A 19,651-nucleotide genomic window follows, 5' to 3' on the forward strand; every position below is an offset into this window, starting at 1 on the left:
CACGTAGTTCACTAACACTTAGCATTTCTGTGGTATTTTGCTGAAGTAAGCACTTAATGCGATTATTGTGTTTCAGCCTGATTTAAGATGACAAGTTTTGCATTTCCTAAATATTAATTAGCCCTGAATTTCTATTTATTTAAACTCTGAGGCAGTGAGTGGGTAGTTGTGTGATTTACCTCTACCTCCTGGCACTTATCTCAACTGGGACATTTGAAATGCAATTCTAAACAATTAGCCTTCATGCCTGTCAGCATAAAGAATGAAGAATTGAGCTCGTTTTGTTTATTTGCAGGAATGATCCTCATACAAACTACATCTACAACAAATGCAGGGATCTGCTTGTTTGCAGCAGACTGCAGGATTAGGTTTTTTTTTGATACCCAATAATAGAAAAACAATAGATTTTTAGATAGGGATTTTGTTATTTATTTTTTCAGGGCTGGGCTATCTCCTTAGGGCTGGCTTTTAGGGACAGTACCAAAGGCACATGGTGCTGAATGGCTTGTACTGTGCTGCTGGGGTAAAGCACTCAGGTGCTTGCCCAGCAGGAAATGCTTTAGCTGGTTGAATAATGCCCTTGGAATGGGAATGAGAGAGATGGATCTGCAGTAGTCCACTGCTGAGCTGGGGCTGCTGCCATGCATGTGAAGAAATCCATTTCCACAACAGGAGAGCCCTCGCCGTATAGAGAAGATTTTCCAAATCAGACTCCTTTGTAGCACCTTGGAGCAGGCTGGATTCCTCCAATAGCTCTGAAACCCTCACCCCATGGCATCCAAGAACTCACAGGCCAACTGTGAAAACATCATTCAGCTCACCGGCGGCGCAGGGGGAAGATGGTATTTAAAATCTTCAAATGGGCAGAGATTAAAGGACTCTGGACACCCAGAGCTCCTTTGGAATTCAATGGGAGTTTGTGTACTCAGCAACAAAAATAGTAATATTTTTATAGAGCAACGCCGACTGGAGCATTGCAAATCTATCCCCAGGACTCCTGCTCCATTTCTCCAATCCAATTATGGCCCTTGTTGCGTGCGCTTTGCTATTACTCTATATGTAATGAGGTGATGGTTGAAGTATTTCAGCTGTAATGGACGAGTGGCAACCAATTTGCCTTGACACATGCCTTTCCCTTTTAAATACTTTCTCTCTTTTAAACACTCAGAAGCTGAAATATTTGTCTGTCTGGGGAGGAAATGGGTTACAATCATAGCAGAAGTATGTCACCAAGTGGTCATCAGTCTTGCCGACGCGTATTAAATGCTTTGGATCATCTTCTGTTTTGGAGACTTATTTTTAGGTCTGTACTTTTTGAATGTGTTATTGGCCACCAGTCAGAGAACAGCAGGGTTAATGTAGCGCTTGGTGGAGTTTGCCCATCTGCTCCAGTTTCCATCCAACCATGGAGTTTTATGAGAGCTCTCTAGGAGGGTTTTGAGTTATCCAATTTGTAGTATTCTCTAATATAATCAGCTTGGTAGCACTTGAAAAGCTCTCTGAGCCAAACAGGAGGCTATAAAATTTGTGATGAGACAAAGGAGCCTGGAAATCTGAGATGTTTTTACATTTTCAGGAATTACGTTTATTTCGATTCATAGAGAAATTAGAGGCTGGAACAGATGGAGTGATTGTACAGTAAGATGAGATTAGCTGAGGCTTTGACATTCTATCTAAAGAGGAATTAGAAGGCAGACACTACTGATTGGGTTTTAATTTGGGGTCTAGTTATGTTTTATTTTCCTTGTTATTTATGTCACTGGTAGCACATCCATAAACACTCTTACCCAATCCTATTGACAAGACAGAACATCCAGACTTGTTCAGTTGCATACACGCCATCTTGTGAAATTCACAGACTAAATGCTCTGTCTGTTTTACAGAGCAGTGTGTGTTGGCAGAATGCACATATCTTACAGAGAGGATTTTGGAAGACAGGTTGTGATGGTGGACTGAAGTCAAGAGGGAGGGGGGTGACCTAAGCTTTTCAGTTCACCTCTTCCCTCATCTGTAATGCTGTTTATTTTAATGATTCTCCTTTCTTCAGGGTTTTTCTTCTTGAGGTGGGCTTGACCCAGCAGGATTGTGGCAGCTCTCAGTGTTTGTTCTGGTTGGGTATGGACACAGATGTTAAACATGGATGGGCTGCTGAGAGTGGAAGAGTGAACATCTCTAATGGGTGTTAGATGCCTTCTGAAGACAAGGAGTGTCTGTTTTAGGTTACGATGTCAATCTTCTCTCAGTTTCCATCAACAGTAAAGCTATAGAATTAGAAGAAATACAGCAATTGAGTTTCTTCCATACTAATATATATGGGCAGCCATTTGGAAATTGAGATGCTATTACAGAAACCCAATTAAATCACTGATCACCATTGCCCCCCACCCCAAGCTATGATATCATCACAAAGCATGGTGACTTTTGTCCAAGCAGCCACCATGAAGTCAGCACAAATTTTCCATCAAAATTGGACAACTGCGAAGATTAAACCAAAGAGTGCTGGAGGCGTTAGATCCGTGCTTCCTAATTAAATGCATTTTTCTTGTGGAGTGGGAGGGCTTTTTCATTTCTCTGTTAACCAGCACTGGGCCTGTACCCACATCCTGTGCAGAAAAAAAAACCCTAGAAAGAGAGGCTTCCTCTTCTCATTAAAATTGTAGGCAGTCATTAAGAATCTGGCCTTTTCCTTGGAGGAGAGCACAGCTAGTTTTGGAAAGTTCACAAGTGCTTTGCTAGCATGTACCTGATGGAGGGCAGCTAACAGGAACCGAAAGGTGTAATAATCAGCTGGAAAGGGGCAAAGCCACTCTTATAAGTAGGAGAGATTGAGAGATGAGGTCAGAAAGCTTGTGAGAAACGGCATCAAACCTGTACATGCTCTCCTCTTCATGTATTGCAATTCGTGTCCATTCTTTGAAACAAAAGGCCCAGAGCAAACAACTCTTGTTCAAACTGATTTTAGGATTTGAGGTAACTGTATTTTTGTACAGTTAATGAGTTTGGGCTCTGTGGGCAGGGACAGTGAGGAGCTGGCTCTGCAGAGTTCTGTGCTCTATTGCAGGGAGCAGGGCAGTCATCCAAGGCAGCACAGTCTGTAGCTCTAGCACCACGAAGTGGCATTTGCAACCTAGTGCTTTGTTCAGAAAGGTTTGCTGGATGCACACTAAGCTGAAGGTCGTGAAGGTACCTCACCTGTGTGATTATTCCTATCTATGGATCTCTACAGAAATTGCTATCAAACCCTAAGTACCCATCAACATAACTGGGAGAGGTTTAAATACAGGATTCATCCTAGGCAGTCCTGAGGCTCCTGTTATCTGGTCTTCAATTGGAAAAATGCTTTTTAATCACCGGTGTGGATGGGAGTCATGGCATACAGAAGCTCAGTAACTCACCCAAGGATGCACAAAATGGGTTTCTGTGTTGCATCTCACTCGTGCACTGGTGTCTTCCTGGCTTCCTCTAAAGCCTCTCAGCCAAGTCCAGTCCTAGGTTTGGAATGCATATTTCAAAGTCCTCCCTCAGAGTTGAACCTCTCACCTTTGCAACATGGAAAACACTGAAACAGCTTTATGGAAGGAGTGAGATGCATCCAGAAAGACATCAAGGCACCTGAGCAGGCAGGGCTCTCACAGTAGCTGGGCAGGTGGGCTTTTGTCCCCCCCTAAAATCAGTGTTTGGTTTGGTTTGTATACCTGCGGTGTATCATTTTCATGGTTTGTTTGTTTTTAAAGCCTCTGTGACGTGCATTTCTCCTCTGCAGGGTTTGCTAGGAACTATCAGCTCTTGACAGCTGTCCCCTAGGAGCAGCAGGCACCGAAGAGATCTGGGTTGCACTCTCCTCCTCGCCTTCCTTTCTCTGTACCACTTGTGTTTGCAGCTGGATGCCTAACATGATCAGACATCCCGTAATAGATTGTCTCTGCATCCTGCCAAGCACTGCTGAAGTGCTAATACAGACAGTTTTGCCTCTGTCTCTCTTCGCCCCCATTCTTTTCTGAGCAGTTTTCCACCTGGCAATTAGCAGAGACTGATGGGGAAGGTTCTCAAAAGAGGGAGGAACCGTTGTGACACAGTAGAAGGAAACGGAAAAGGATTATTTTGTATTTCTTCTCTTTCTAGCTTAATGGCAACTGTGACGGCTAGGGCTGGTAATTGAATCACCTCTCTGAGACTCCACAATTAAATGATATTATTATTATTTTCCATGGATAGGGGAGAAAATGTTCAGAGTTCAACAAATGGAATAAGACACCCATGAGCCCTTGATCTTCCATGGGAAATGAGCATTTAAGTGATCCTTGGAAACCATTCTCTGTAGAGTTAGCTTCTTGGTGGAAGAAGCCATAGTGTGGTTGAGTTCCTGCTACTTATATTTGTGCAGGAAAACCCTTCTAAAGGCAACTTGACCATGGTTTATCACCCTCCATGTAGGGAGGCCGTTTCTGCTCATAGCAGACTATTTAATTTATCTGACAAAAGCATAACAAGACCCAAGAGTAACAACCTGAAAGCAGCCAAGTTCAGGCTAGACATTAAATTTATATTTTTAACAGTCTGAGTGGTTAACCCTGGAAATAACTTGACAGATTCTCTATCACTAAGCTATATTGATACTGTCTGATGCAGGCTGTACAGGGATACCAGATCTGGCCTCCCTGCTGCGAACAGCATTGCACTAATTATTCCAAACTGATGTTGCAGTGCTGTGGCTGCTGAGTTTCTGGGACAGAAGCTGGATCTTCCACATGGATATGTGCTGTTCTTTTGGACATATCAGCTTTTTCAGAGCTAATTAGGCTTTGTCTGAGACAGCACTTCATTGCTCAGTACAACCAGTTACAACTGAGGTCAAGAGCTGTAGATTAAAGAAATTGTAGGCATGAACTTGAGAATTTCTTGCTGCAGTTCTGGTCTGGTTGTTGTGAACGACAGGGGGAAAAAAGGGGTTATCCTGATGAGGTGGTATTATTATTATTATTTTGCATTTTAATGTCCTTCTTGAAAACCTTTGTTCTTTTAAATGCCCTAAAATTTTTCTTGAAAGATCTCCCAAGCTGCAGTCTCTGTGTAGCTGTTTTAATCTAACAACACTCAGTGCTCTCTGCCTATTGTGAGTACAGTGTCATCCTAATTTCCTACTTCTGTCAGGGGCCCTTCTCTAGGGACATCAGTTCTGGAAAGTCCCATTGCTTTGAAATGTGTGATACTCAAAGCTTGCAACCACCATGGCCCAGTCAGTAGCACTGCATTATTTCAAAGACGAGGAGGGTTGATGCCACCTCTTGGCTTAAGTCTCATTGCTGGAATTTCAGTACTGTTATTCCTCTTCAGTAGGAACGTAGGACTGTGCAACTCAAAATTTTGACTGTATTCATGTCAAAGCAATACTAGTTTCTGGCTCAGCCTGTCTTGCTATTGCCACCCCAGATTTATTTGCATATATATATATATTTTTTAAACATAGATGTATTTTTAAACTACCAAAGCATTACGTACTGCTTATCTGATGTTATTTCAATAAGGAAAATGATAGGATCTTTACAAAGAGAAACCAGAGTCAAGTGCCTGCAAGGAAACTCTCGCTTCAGTCACCTGCTCATTGCCAGTCTCAACAGAAAGCTTGACAACTTGGTCAGCAGAGATGTTCAGACATAGCAAAAAATAGTTTGCAAAATAGAACTCTATTCAATCCTTGCTCCTATTAGCAAATCAGAGTATTCTTCCACATGGACTTCACTCAACTGGAGCAAGCTGCCACTGAAGTTAATGATGCTAGGCCAGTGTGGGCCATTGGAGTCCAGATGGAGTTATCTGTTGGAGGCCTTTCTGCAGTGCTACAACTCTACTCCACTACCAGGATTTTCCCACTCCCTTTCTGAAATGCTGATGTTTCCAGAGCAGTGCCACCTCCTTACAGACGCCGAAAAGGAGTAGGAGAGGTGGAAGTAAGGTGGAAGGCAATGGTTGAAAGAGGAGAGAGGGATGTTATCATTCTAAAATCCAGATCCTAAATTGCTTCTCAAGGAAAGAGAGCCAAATAGTCATATCAAAACAGGATCTAGCTGCTCTCTCCAACATAGTGCCTCCATTTATCACCATAACTTTGTCAGGAGCTGGCGGGCAGGTTCTGAGTTCTAAGATCACAGTTCATGCCAGCAGGTTGGCTCCTGCCCACTGCCAAGGACCATTATCATCGTCCTTGAGGCCATGAATGAGGAAGTTGAGGATGTATTCGGTTGGAACCAGAAGAGCACTCCTGTTGAGATGACTGAGAGCTATGTGCTTTGAGCTGAGGACAGTAAGTCATTACTAATATAGATTTTTCAGATTTTTTTTTACTCTACATCTTATCTTTCTTGAATATTCAGGAAGTTTAGCAAACTGTTTTTTGAAATTCAATGCTATGGCAACACCACTGAAAAGAAATAACATTTCACCCTTTTTTTCTCATCAAGTATTATTCACTTGGATGTTTTCATCACTCTGGGTTGTTGTTATTTTTTGTTTGTTTTGTTTTGTTTTTTTTCTGATGTAGTCGTATAAAATTGTCCGTTTCTATTAATACATTTTGCATGGCTGGCCTGAGGCCAGCTAACATTCAGGAGCAAGGTTTTGGTCCCTCCCTGCTTCACATCTTTAAGTTTGCAAGGAGGAACAAATCCTCCAAGGAACGGTGCAGAATCAACACGAGGTCCTTGGGTGCAACAGATTGCCCAGGGCTGTTTACTGTAGCGAGTGTATTTGTACAAGCACATTCTGGCAGTTGGCTCTCCATGGGCACTGCGGCAGCAAAAGAGGACAAAACTGCTTAAGAGCCCTCAAATATACCATGCACAGGCACATTATAAAAGACAGATACACGATGGGTCATGTTGCCTCTGCAATGAACTAGAAGGCATTTTTTTCAGTTGATTAAAACTGTGCTTCAAATATCTACCATCCAGACTGCTCGTGGGCACCAACCAAACAAGTCAGACTGGCTAGAAGCTGGATGCTGGTAGCATTAATGGATGTCTGCAGGACCAGGGCCACCATTTTGCTGTCTTTTGGGGAGGTTCTGTGCTGTGCTTAAAGGGACTCAGAATGAATTTCCTACAGCATGAGAAGCCCTGAGGTCCTGATTAAAAAAAAAAATAAATAAATAAAAGCTCAAGTTTTGCTTATCTTTGAGTGCTTTGGTTCAGTAATGTCACCTTCAAATGAAGGCTGTGTAAGGGAAAAGAAAGCAGAGGTCTCAAGGAAGGGACAATTCTGCTGTCACGCTCAGTGCATGGTGTCACAACGTGACATTTTTGCAGTGATAGAGGTGCAGTCTCTCTCCTCTGTTTGTGGCTTTATCTCCCAGTTTGATCATCCAAACCCCTTCGAACTCTGCCAAACTTTCTTGGTCGAGCAAGAAACTGGTATTTCATGAAGCTCCTGTGAAACTTGGTGGGGTGCCAAGACAGAAATCAAGGCACATCATTAGTGGTGTTTGCCTGACAGAAGATTCTCTGTGGGCTCTTATTAATAATAATACTTTGTACTACTGATATCTTTTCATCCAAGGATATGCAAATATTAATTGGCTGAGCAATTCCCTGCATTCAATTTGATGGCGTTTCTCTGTTTATTTTTGTATAGCGCAATAACTTCTGAATGTCACATCTCATCAGCACAAAACTTGGGGGGAATCTTCTGTCTCTCAGTAAGCAGAGCCTCGCTGGTTTAGAGAGAAAAGCCTGGAAATGCTAAAAAACTGAGGAAGGGAATGGAACATCTAGAGTAAAAGTTTCAGGAATAGGTAGAGAGTGACTGGGGGAAACTGTTGTAGAGAGGAAGATGAAGGAATATAAAGACCTCCATGCTTTTAGCACAAACCCAACCTTTTGGGGCCAGTTTCACAGCCAGTATGAGCTGGCGCTGTGGATGAAGCAATGTCATTTTATGCTAGTTGCAGATCTAGCCTTGGGTATCTTGATTGGAATCTATGGTGGCAATTATTCACGCTCACCATTTGTATTTGGGGACTAATTAACTATTCTAGGTTTCTATAAAGAATATTGTCAACTATTTAATGGCTCATTGGGTTTAGCAGGATTTCTAGCTTCTCTTTTATAATTTCAACAGAATAGTTATTGTGATTTGTGGCTTCAAGTAACAGCTAGCGAGCTGTGAGCAGGCCATGCATATTATGATGTTAGTTCTACCCTTTGACAAATAAGTTTTAATTGGCTTTACATGGATTCCACTTGGTGATACAAGACATCCAAAGATAGATCTGATGGAGGAGTTTTTCTCAAAACATCCAAAAGCAATGCCTTTGTGCTAATGCATGCTCAACAGTTCCTTTTCAACAACTTTAGGCAATGAGGATGAACACTTAAAATTAATTCCTGTACTAGTGAGTCCATTGGTCTTGCAGCTGCCTTCACAAAGGCATTTAAGCCAAGGTCTCCAGCCTAATTTTGCACTGACAGAAAAGCTTAATGTTTCTGACCAGCTCAGTGTGTGCTGAATACATCTGAAAACTGTCTCTTTGTCCAATCAAAAGAGTACAGTGTTCTGAATATGCAAGTCCTGGTTTCGTTTGCAGGGCCTTTTAAAGCTTCACAGCTTACTTCTCTAGAGTCGTGTGACAAAATGTGTTTCAAAACTGCATTTCTTAAGGTAACGGATTCCCCATGCTCTAGCATCCTTTCTGAAATTCCTCTGTGTGAGGATTTGAAACTGCATGTCAAAGAGATGCTTCCAAAGTCCGTAATTGCCCCTCTGCTGTAGTAGATGGAGAAGGCAGCTTGATCACAGACCGGCTAGAGCTTTTTAGATTGAACTCATGCCCTGCATTTCTTCAGAAAGAAAATGGGAGACCGATGAAGCTGAGAGAGCAGACAAGTGCAGCATTTTGATCTGATCTGATCATCCCTTATCTTTCCTCGTGCCTTTGTGTAGTTTTGGATCACAAGATACTGAGAGCTGCAGCAGGGCCAGGGCACTGGTGACTCCTTTGAGCTGTTTTGATTTTTTTCTAGGGAAGGTTTCAGTATTTTTGTTGCTCATACATAGGTAAGAGGGCAAATTTTGGAAGTAATGACATCTTGCTAAAGGTGTGATCGGCTCCGTCCTCACTGTTGTTCCATTACCCCATTGTTTTGCCCATTCAGAAGGTCCTTTTGCTGTGTGATATCCAAACCATTGGGAAACGGGGGCAAAGGGATGGTTCCCACTTATTTTTTTCCCTGGACTTTGTTGGCATGTCCTTTATCTGCCTTATCAATGAAATGGGAGGATAAAATACTGGAGTAAGAGCCAGCTGAACTTGCAGATCAACCATAATTCAGTGTCTCAGCAGCCAGCGAGCAAAGTCTGCAAGCTGCTTTCACGTGGACTAGACATGGGCTGGTGACATGGTGGTTGTCAGGCCAGAGGGAATGAAGACCAATTACCCACAGGCCAAGTTCTGTCTCATAAATTCTCTGAATGATCCGCTACCTGAACAAGAGGAGAAAATACAGCCCTTCTGTTTGCTCTGTGGATAACCGTATCATCTATTATTATTGCAGAACAAGTAAACACCAAAACACATGGGGACTTGAGCAGAAATAATATTAAGGACATCGGTCTGTGAATTGAGAGCTGCTGTGGCAGCAGGTAGGCAATGTTACCAGAGGACAGAAATGGGAATGGGTGTGTAAGAGGCAGAGAAGGATTGCCAGAAGGAATTCATACTCATTTCCCATCAGATGGTTCCCATAGTGTTTCCTAGTTCCTGTCTCATCACCCTAGAGCGTGTCTGTAGGAGCTCTGTCCAACTGAAGTAAACATTTTATTCTGATCTGCAAGATTTCATCTGAGGTAGGTGTGTAGCATTAAATAATTCAGTGTCGTCAGTGTCTGTGATGTGTGTTAACAGCATTCAGATGAGGTTTTATGGAAGACAGATTTGATCAAAAGAAAAAAAAAAAAAAACAACAATCTCCCAAAGTAGCTCTTTGGCAATAGGTCTGCTAAATCTTTGACAGCCTTCTCTGCTGCTGAACAGCGAAGCCAATTTGGAGATTCCTCAGTGAGGCATTGCATGCACAAGCTTGCATGCCCCAGCCTGTGGGCAGCTCCCTCGTTGCACCGTTTGCGCCTGCCACCTGTGAGGTGATAAAGGAATCCTGGTGGGAAAACCTGAATGGAAGTACTTGCATCGACATTACAGCTTTTCTGAAGGAAAATACCAGCGTGTGTGTGGAGGTGGGTGGTTTGTGCAGCTGAGAAGGCAGGGAGAGGTGCTCTCAGTCGTTTTTTATGCCCTGATTCTGCAGAGACTTGAGTGACACTGAGCTGCAGAACAGGACTTTGAAGCCGGACTCAGGTTTGGCAGCGTGCTCTGGTTTATCTTCACAGCAGTGTCACCACTGATGTCCTTAAGCATCTGAGGATTTCAAATAACAAAACAAGTAAGCACAAAAGCTTACAAACAGGAGATGATGTAACTGATCATTCCACTTCTGCTGACAAATGCGTATCTCCCACATCTACCAAAAAAACCCAAACCCTCCAACAGAAATCTGTCTTATGTGGTCTGTACTGCAGATCTCCCATCCGGGCTGCAGCTGCAGTATCTTAAACTGGCACCCATCTCCATTACACATAAGGACCTCCTTCTGAGTGTAACAACATGTTCTCCCTCTGTTTCCAGCCCCTGCCAGGAACAGACAGGTTTCATTTTTATGTTTATTTATTTCTCCTGTTTTTGTTCTTTTCCGTTCCTTCTCTGCTGCCCTTCATGGTGGAAATAAACCCCAGCTGATGTGAGTCACTGCAGAGCCGTTGGCTTTGGTAGGAGCTGCAGTGACAGACCACTTCCCTAATGCTGTGCCACTAGAGGATGTAGAATGGTCCTGAAAAGCAGTTATATATACAACTGATACAAGGCTTTTCACTCCAAAGGTGTAAAGGAGAGATCTCTGAGTTAGATGGGGACACAACACCCCTCCCACTGACCAGAATGGACCCTTGTGTCTTTCAAACTGTCCCACCAAAAAAAAAAAAAAAAAAAAAAAAAAAAAAAAAAAAAAAAAAGCAGAAGAAATTTGGCTTGGATGAAGGCTTGTTCATAAACGGGGCTTTTCCATTTTTGTTCATTCTGCATTTCCCAGTGCATATTTGCCTTAAAAGTCATCCTAAATATTAACGCCCTTTATTAGGTAACCACCGCTGTTGTACGTGGAGACTGTGTTCATTTCCTCTCCCTTGCCCCAGGTGTGCAGTTTGACTCTAATAATGTAGGAATCATGCGTTTTTAAAGCACAATAATTTTTTTCTGGTTGAATTCGATGGACATTGCAGAGCTGAGAGAAGAAAATGCAATCCATCTTCTGTGAAATGAACTCAGTCATCCTTCAGTTTATTGAGTGAGAGGGAATACAAAACAAATCCACAAATGTCAAAAGCAGTCTACAAGGGATCATTCTATTTCTTTTTCCATTTGTTTCCTTGATTAAAATGATTTTTAACTGATTCCTCTCTTAATTTAATATGACCAAATATAATTCACTTGAATATCCTCCTGAACTCCTTTGTCAAAGTGTGTGCTTGGCCAAAGAGGGTGGCGAGGGGGTGGGATTTGCTGAATCATGCTTGTGCTCTTTAATAATCTCTTTACTGCAACAGTGGAAATACAATGAGAAAAATTCTAGCCCTATTAAATTCATTGGAAGATTCCCACTGATTTAAATGGGTTGGGAGAGAACCCCAGTGGTGATCGACTGATTTCTTCTGAGATGAAAAGAATAGGTCTTTCAAGCCACGTGTTTCTCCCTGTGGATTTGCTCTTGGGACTACAGATGGAAGCAGTAATTTCTGCAGCAGCATTTAAGCCCATAGATTGCTCAGCACAGACCCCACTGTGCTGTTCTGCGCACACCGTGATTCCCACCCAAGAGGTCCCCACCATCCCCGGGTTCCTCATGGTACTCACTGTGGGAAGAAGGTTGGTAGAACTGAAACGTATGATTAATTTTGGCATAGGAACACAGCAAAAGACCGGAGTCGCCTCCAGTTCATCGCTCGTTGTGAGAACAGGGGATGTGTACCCAGTTCCTTCCCCGATCACGAACCTTTCCAGCTCAATCATGCGGTGTCTTTTCTGTTTCCTGACTGAATAAATGCTTTTGTGTAGGAGGCAGAAGTATTTCCAGCATTCCACAAGGATTATGAATGGATCCTGTCAGCAACCGTATGGGGCTAGAAAGCGTTATTCCCATCTCAGAAGAAATCTGTGAAATGGTTCAACCAACGTCATCCAGGGAGACTGGGGCAGGAAGAGGTTTACAGTCTGGATTACCCAACCCTATTTGGTGCCATATCCACAGCAAGGTCCTACCTGCCTAAAAGCTTCTCAATGGGAAGATAACTGAAGTTTTTCTGTATTCTGAGAGCTGTGCCTTCTTTGAACTGCAGCGCATAAAAGAAATGGGTAATGGAATCGAAGCGTACCATGAAAATGAAGATCATAAAGAGCTATCTTTCCAAAGCAGTACAAGATTATTTAGGAAAAAGTTGTGGTTTTTTTTTTCTATCTACTCAGGCCATTGTTATTATATCAAATCTAATATCCTGAAATGAAAAGAAAGTCTTAAAGAAACTGAAATGGAGGAGTAATGAAATAAGAGCCACCAGACACTGTTAGTTTAATATTACACTTTAAAGAGTTGAGTTTAACTGAGGGATAATTTAACTAAGACACCATTAGTAATTTCTCTGCATTAACTTTAGAGCCAGAAATGAAACGGGAGTAAACCTGTGCATCTGCAGGGACTGATACTAGCAGAGGATCTGCACATTTGTATTCAGAAATGGAGTCCAAGTAGCAGCCCTAGAGACTGCCATCCTCCTCCTGCCCAACAACGAGCCCTGGTGATGGCAGTGCCCATCTCCCATTCCTCTCTTGCTCAGCCCAGCCACCACCTCAGCTCCATGCTGGCAACACCCAGTAGGATGCCACGGACCCCATGGCAATTCCGTGCACAGCCCAAAGCCAACGAAGTACGGTAACTTAATGCTTAATTAAAAGCTGACATAGGAAGAGAAATTAAATTAATGCCCTAATTAATGCGTCGGGTTTAGTCCAAATAGGAAACTTAACGATTCTCCTTTCCCTTTTTCAGTACTGCACTTACCTTGGAGCAGTGATGAATTTCAGCTCATTTGGCCCCAGTCCTGGAAAACATCTTCATTAAAGAATGTATTGAAGCCTATGCTTAATTCTCTTCCTGCCATGTTTAATTGCTGGCCTGGATAGGCATGAAGTTAAGTATTTGATTAAATAAGGCGGAGCTATTGGGAAAATTTTGCATAATTGTTCCCAGTTTGCTAAGCTGATCTGACTCTTAAAAGCTCACTTAAAATCCTCTGTTGGAATGAGTAGCATTAGTCAGTATTGCAGCATTTCTTTTATTCCAGTAGCTGTAGTGGTATTTGTAAAAAGTCACTCTTTTATGATCGAGAAGAAGCTAAAATCTACCCGAGCAGCAAGTATTCTGTGAAGGAAACAGAGAAGAGGTGAAATATCTGAAGGATTAAGACAGCACATTCAACATATCAAGGCTCGTTTACTCTAACAAATCTGGGCTTCTGTGTAAGAAAGGCTCCCATTTGACAGCATGTGAAGTACGACAAAGTGTCAAACTCAAAATGCTTGGATATTTAGGTTGCTCCACTGGCTGGAAGATTAGCTTCATGGGGTGACTTTTGGATCCACAAATGCTGCGCTGCTGTCCTTTGGGAGGAATGCCACGTCGTAGGGTGGGTGGTGAAATTCTGCCTCGGGACAGAGGTGGACTGAAGGATGCACACCTTCATGCAGGTACGTGGGGGATGAATTGTTGAAAGGTTTATTGTTGGTATATTTCTGTATCAAGGACTTGATAAAGAAAGCTGAGGAAAAGATGTTCCAACCTATCCACCCCATAGGGTGCACAAGGAGACCTGTAGCACTGCCTTGAAGAAGCATTAGCATTGCCATGCTTTATCAGTCATGTGCATCAGTCCTGTGGAGAAGCAAGCAATATTGTTTCCCTGGCTCTGACTGGGTGCGTTTATTTTCCCCAAAAGAGGAAAGCAGCAGGATGAATGGTTTATAGCCTTTTCCAGAATGTATGCATGTCACTAGTTGCACCAGGGGAGGTTCAGATTTGGGTATTAGGAAAAATTTCTTCTCAGAAAGAGTGTTCATTGGCACAGGCTGCCCAGGGTGGTGCTGGAGTCGTCATTCCTGGAGGTGTTCAATAAGAGGATAGATGTGGCACTGAGTGACATGATCTAGAACATGGGTTGGTGGTTGGACTAGATGATATTATTGGTTTTCCTAACCTTAATGATTCTATGATCATATAAACCATGCCAATTAAGCACAGTGTGCATTGAACTATGTTCCCCAGAACCCAGGATCCCAAGTTTGACACAGCAGCTCTTGGATCTGTCCCTCGAGGTGCTCAAGGCAAAGCTGGATGGAACCCTGGGCAACCTGGTCTAGTACCAGATCAGGAGGCCCTGCCTGTGGCAGGGGGGTTGGAACTTGATCTTTGGGTTCCCTTCCAACCCAAGTCATTCTATGATTCTACGATTCAGTGAGATCATGGCAGAGGATAACAGAGGTGAGTACCAAAAAAAAGGCATTATAGCCCTTTTGTAGTTTGCCTTCTGGGTTTTGAACTCAGTGATGTTATTCAGAGCCCTGTGGGGTTTTCCTCTGCAGCCACATGGCCAGAAGACAAGCATGTATAAAAAGCTAAGATGCTCGCTCAGTCTCATGGTTCTTAAGGACTGGCATTGAAAAATGAAAGATGTTTTAATGCTTATTAAGAAAAAATACCACAAGTCTAAGAGAAAATCACAATAGGTGGCTCTGAGTCTCTTTGGATAGGATTCCTATTAAAATCAATGTGAGTTTTGCAAGTGGTAGTGCTCAGGTGCTATTGATTGGTGACTGATTGATGATTTGTATGTTTTCCAGCAGCGGTATCTCCCTTTGCAGTTTTTTCTCTCCCCAGCCAGTTTCTCGTCCTTTCAGCTTTAAAAAGAAACCAGTTCTGGGAGTTTAAGAGTGGACTGATTCTGTAAGATTCAGTTCAGTGTGAGGTCAGCGTGTTCCTTCAGTTGTGTTCCGATCCCAAATTGAAGGCCTAGAGAGAATGAAAATGCTCCAGTTGTGTCCTTTTGAGAGCAGGGGTGAATTTCCTTCTCTAGAAACTCTCTCCACCCTCTCCAATGTGTGCACACAAACAGAAAGTTCCTATAAACTGTTTGAGGTCATGCATTACATCAAATGACCATGTTAATCCAGAGCTCTGCACGCCCAGGGCAGATCCAGCTCCATAGGAAATGAGCACATCCAGAGCATTTGTGTTTTCAGCATCAGAGAGGGGGAAAAAAGCCATCAGATTCTGAATCCAGCTCACGAAGCCTGGATGTCTGCAATGTAGGAGCATTTCTCATCCAGATACTCTGGCTCTAAATGTTAAATGTTTTTTTTATTAGCAGCTCTTCTATTGTGTGCACTGAAAGATGAGTCACTGCCCTTCAAGAGCAAAGCTGGGAATCAATAGACCTCTGTGAATTAGATAATGTGCTAAAATATGGATATCTACAAAGGCATGAGAATTGTGACTAATGTATAAGTGGAAACATACAGTGAAAATGGCCCAGCAGACAGTAATCTTTCTGGAATCTTCCTTGGGACCCACCCCACTGGTGATGGTTAAGCATCCTGTTCACTGTGGCCACATGGTAGCTAAGAGGATGTGAAATTGAGGTCCCTGGTCCTGATGCACAGAAAATGAGTCTGCTACTCTTAATGACAGAAACTGCCTCAGGATTGCTTGCTGGGGAAGCCAGCTGCACTCATTGCACCCTGAAGCCTGATTAGAAAGGCATAGGTGGGTGATAGATGATTATTCCCCTTCCCCCTGTGCTGCTGAGACCCATCTGGACCCATCTGTGCTCCCAGTTACAAGACATACATGAAAATAGTGGAGCAAATGCAGCGTAAGGGAACAAAGGTGTTCAAAGGGTTGACCCTGCTTTCAGCTGGAAGATTCCCTTCCAATATCAGCCGTCCTGTGAGATCCCATGAAAACCCAGTCCCATGCCCTCAGGCAGCTCTCTCAATGCAATCTGAAAGCATATTAAGTCAGAATAAATCTAAGTTTTGCACTAGCTATCCAGAAATAGCCCTGTGGTTATCTAAGATGTGCTCTCCCCTTTCTAAATGTTGCATAAGCAGCTCCCAAAACTTTAGTAGAGTTGTCGTTTTATCTGATGAACCTTGCTAGCTCGCTGGAAAATAATTAGTCAATGAGCTCCCTAAAACAGTGTTAGCTGCAAGTAATGTGAGCTCCCACAACATGCTCATACATAGCAGTTAAGTTTGTATTGGGGATTTTATTGTTGTTTCTCTAAACAGAGAGGATAGCCTCGGGCAGATCTGAAAATTGCATCTCCAGCCAATTGGGGAAAGTGAAAGTCAGAAACAATCGTCAACAAAATAAATTTTTCCTCTTGGCACATGATGTGCTGGACTTGGCAACACCAGGTGCTAACTCCCATTCCCCACCAGACTCCCACTCCCGACTGGGAAGGGAAACAAGAGCCATAAAATACAGCTATGCACATGCAGAGATAAAAGGCCAAACCGAATCCCTCATGTACCTCTGAAGCAGACAGAGGCAAAGCTAGAGCACAAAGATTCATGGCTGTTAGTTGTGTGCTGGTATAATCCAGTGGATCGTGTTCAAATCACTGAGCAGAAGTAAAAAAAAAATCTGACATGGATATTTATGTGGCCATTATCTTCTGCCAGTCCTTTGCAGAGCACATTGCTTTGGTGTGAATTTTCCTCCAAAGAACCATCTGACGTAGGCACATGTTATTACCCCCATGATGGAGAGCAGAGGGGCTCTACTGAAGGCCAATGACAACTGCATATTTATGTACCACTGGAAGACTTTCCCGAAATGGCAGAGGAAGTTCTTGGCATGACAGCAACCAAACCTCAACTTACTCATGTTCTGGGCGTAGATATTAATCCTCAGAGCATAGTTCTGAGATAGTTATTGAATAACGGTGATTTAAACCTGTAAAAATACCAGATCTATTCTACAGGAAGGATGCTGAGCTTAATTGTGTTGGTGTGAGAGTTGCAGCCATGCAGCAGTATCTGGATATCGTGGAATCATAGAATGATTACAGCTGGAAAAGAGCTTTAAGATCCCCAAGCCCAACCCCACCCATCCCCACCACCCCCCTGACCGTGTCCCTCAGTGCACATTTCAAATATGAAGAAGTTAACTTACTGTCTCTTGTCACCAGCAAGGAAAATATGTTGGGTTTGGGGGTGGGAGCAACTGGGTGGAGGCTCAGATCAGGAGGAAGGATGCTTTATAGATGTGTGCCGCTCCTGGTTGTCTCCTCCAGTTGATTGCATTCAGTAGAACCATTTCTGGCATGCCCCTTTCTGTCCAAATTATCTCAACCAGGCAAAGAAGAAAGGGGAAGAAAGGAATTTTGCTTTTTTAATCAAGTAGTTATGATAAGGCAGAGCAAAAATACGCTTGACTTGATTGTCATTGTTATCGAAGGCCAGAATGATACAATAATTAATTACGTTTAACTTCCCTCTGGTTGCCTTGGGGGAATAAGAGGTGATTTTCATGCAGGCTGTGATATATGTCTGTTTATATCTAGCTGACAGGTATTCTTAGTGCTTGAGGCCCCAGTTCTTTGACCTAAAGCCAGCTGATATTGATTTAGATTTTCTGTAGATCAGATTCTCTTCCTGGAAAAAAAAAAAACCTACAGATTAAACAGCGACTTAAAGAAATTACTCAGGGTTTATACAAGTGCAAACGTGAGAGAATTCACCTCCAAAAGACCTGCCTGTAATAGAGAGAAGAAAGATTGTGATTTCTCTCTTTTGCTTAAAACAAATCAGAAGCCCTACTCTATTGATATATTTACTTATTTATTTTTAGTTCTTGATGCTGGAATCAGTATCCTCTCATGTGTCTTGCTTCATGGAACGGTAAATTTCTCCCTTCATCACCAAGGATCAGAGAAACAAAATCCAGAGATTTCTTGTGGCTCCAGAAAGGAGCTGCTCTGAAATCCCTGGAGTTTCATGGTAGCTGACGTGGGAGTAGAATTTGGTCCAGAAGAGTTATTTTTGCTTAGAAAAAACAGTCACTGCCAGAGAATAAGCTTAATATAAACGTTAGCTTTCTCCTTCTGTAACAGAAATTTCATTTTATTTTTGAAGAGAAAAAAAATGGCGGTCTGTAAATTCTTGTTTCAGCTGCTTTGGTGTAAACTGGGAGCAACTCATTGACTTTAAAATCCATGCTCATTTAGAAGTACTCCTAACCTTATCTCCATGCATTAACCAGAAGCCATTCCTTGCTCAGATGAAATGCAAATCCGGAATAAGACAGGGATTTTTGCAGAAAGCTAAGGAAGCTAGGAACCCAAATCCTATTGATATCCAACCGAATTTAGGCATGTAAACTTTATTCACTTCTGTGAAAATCCCTATCTATGATTGAAAAATAAATAAATAAAATAAAAAGTGCTGGCAGTTCCTTTAACTTACTGAAAAATTTTTAGAGAGTGTTTTATAAGATTGAGTGTTGAAGAGCTGTCATAAACCTTTTCATTTAGCAGCATCCCCAGATAGATAGCAAGAGGAGATTGCAATAACGGAGGAGAATGAGAAGAAGAGGATTTGCTGCGCTACCTCCATACATTTCTCCCCAGATCCCATGTCCTACTCCCAGAAATTGAAAGCGTCTTAATTATTCAGGGGAAGAAGGATGCCCTGCTGTAACTTGTTGGATAATTATTCTGCACTGACAGTGCCCTGAAGTACTTCACTGGTTTCTCTGCCTTTGAGCTAGCTGAAGTGTTTTGAGATCCGAGAGCCATTTACAGGAGGGGCATGGAGACCTGCTGTGAGCAGAAGGGAGATCAGGACACACAAAGCAAAATGTCTCCTTAGAATCATAGAATAAAATCATAGAATCATTAAGGCTGGAAAAGACCTCCAAACCCAACCCATCCTACCATGCCCACGTCCCTCAGTGCCACATCCCCAAGGTTCTCAAACATCTCCTGGGACGGTGACCCCACCACCTCCCTGGGCATCACCACTGCTATGCCAGTGCATCGCTGCTCTTTCTGAGAAAAAAATTTTCCTAACATCCAACCTGAACTTCCCCTGGCACAACTTGAGGCCATCATCTCTCATCCTACTGCTTTTACCCAGGAGAAGAGGCCAGCCCCCACATCCTCACAACCTCCTTTCAGGGCAGTGTAGAGAGCACTAATGTCTCCCCTGAGCTTCCTCTTCTCCAAACCATCCCAGTTCCCTCAGCCACTACCCATAGAGGTAATTCACTGGCATAGGCTGTCCAGGGAGGTGGGCATGGTGGAGGCGGGTTGGAATTGGTGATCCTAGAGGTTTTTTCCAGCCTTAATGATACTGTGATTCTATTTAGGGACATGGCTAGCGGGCAATGTTGGATGAGTTGAACTGGGTGATCTTAGTGATCTTTTCCAGCCTTCATGATTCCACGATTCTGTGATCCACTGCTGGGGAAGAGGAAAAGTTTGGACTTCCAATGAG

The sequence above is a fragment of the Tetrao urogallus genome (assembly GCF_951394365.1).
Source record: "Tetrao urogallus genome assembly, chromosome: 27".
In the NCBI taxonomy this organism is placed as follows: domain Eukaryota; kingdom Metazoa; phylum Chordata; class Aves; order Galliformes; family Phasianidae; genus Tetrao; species Tetrao urogallus.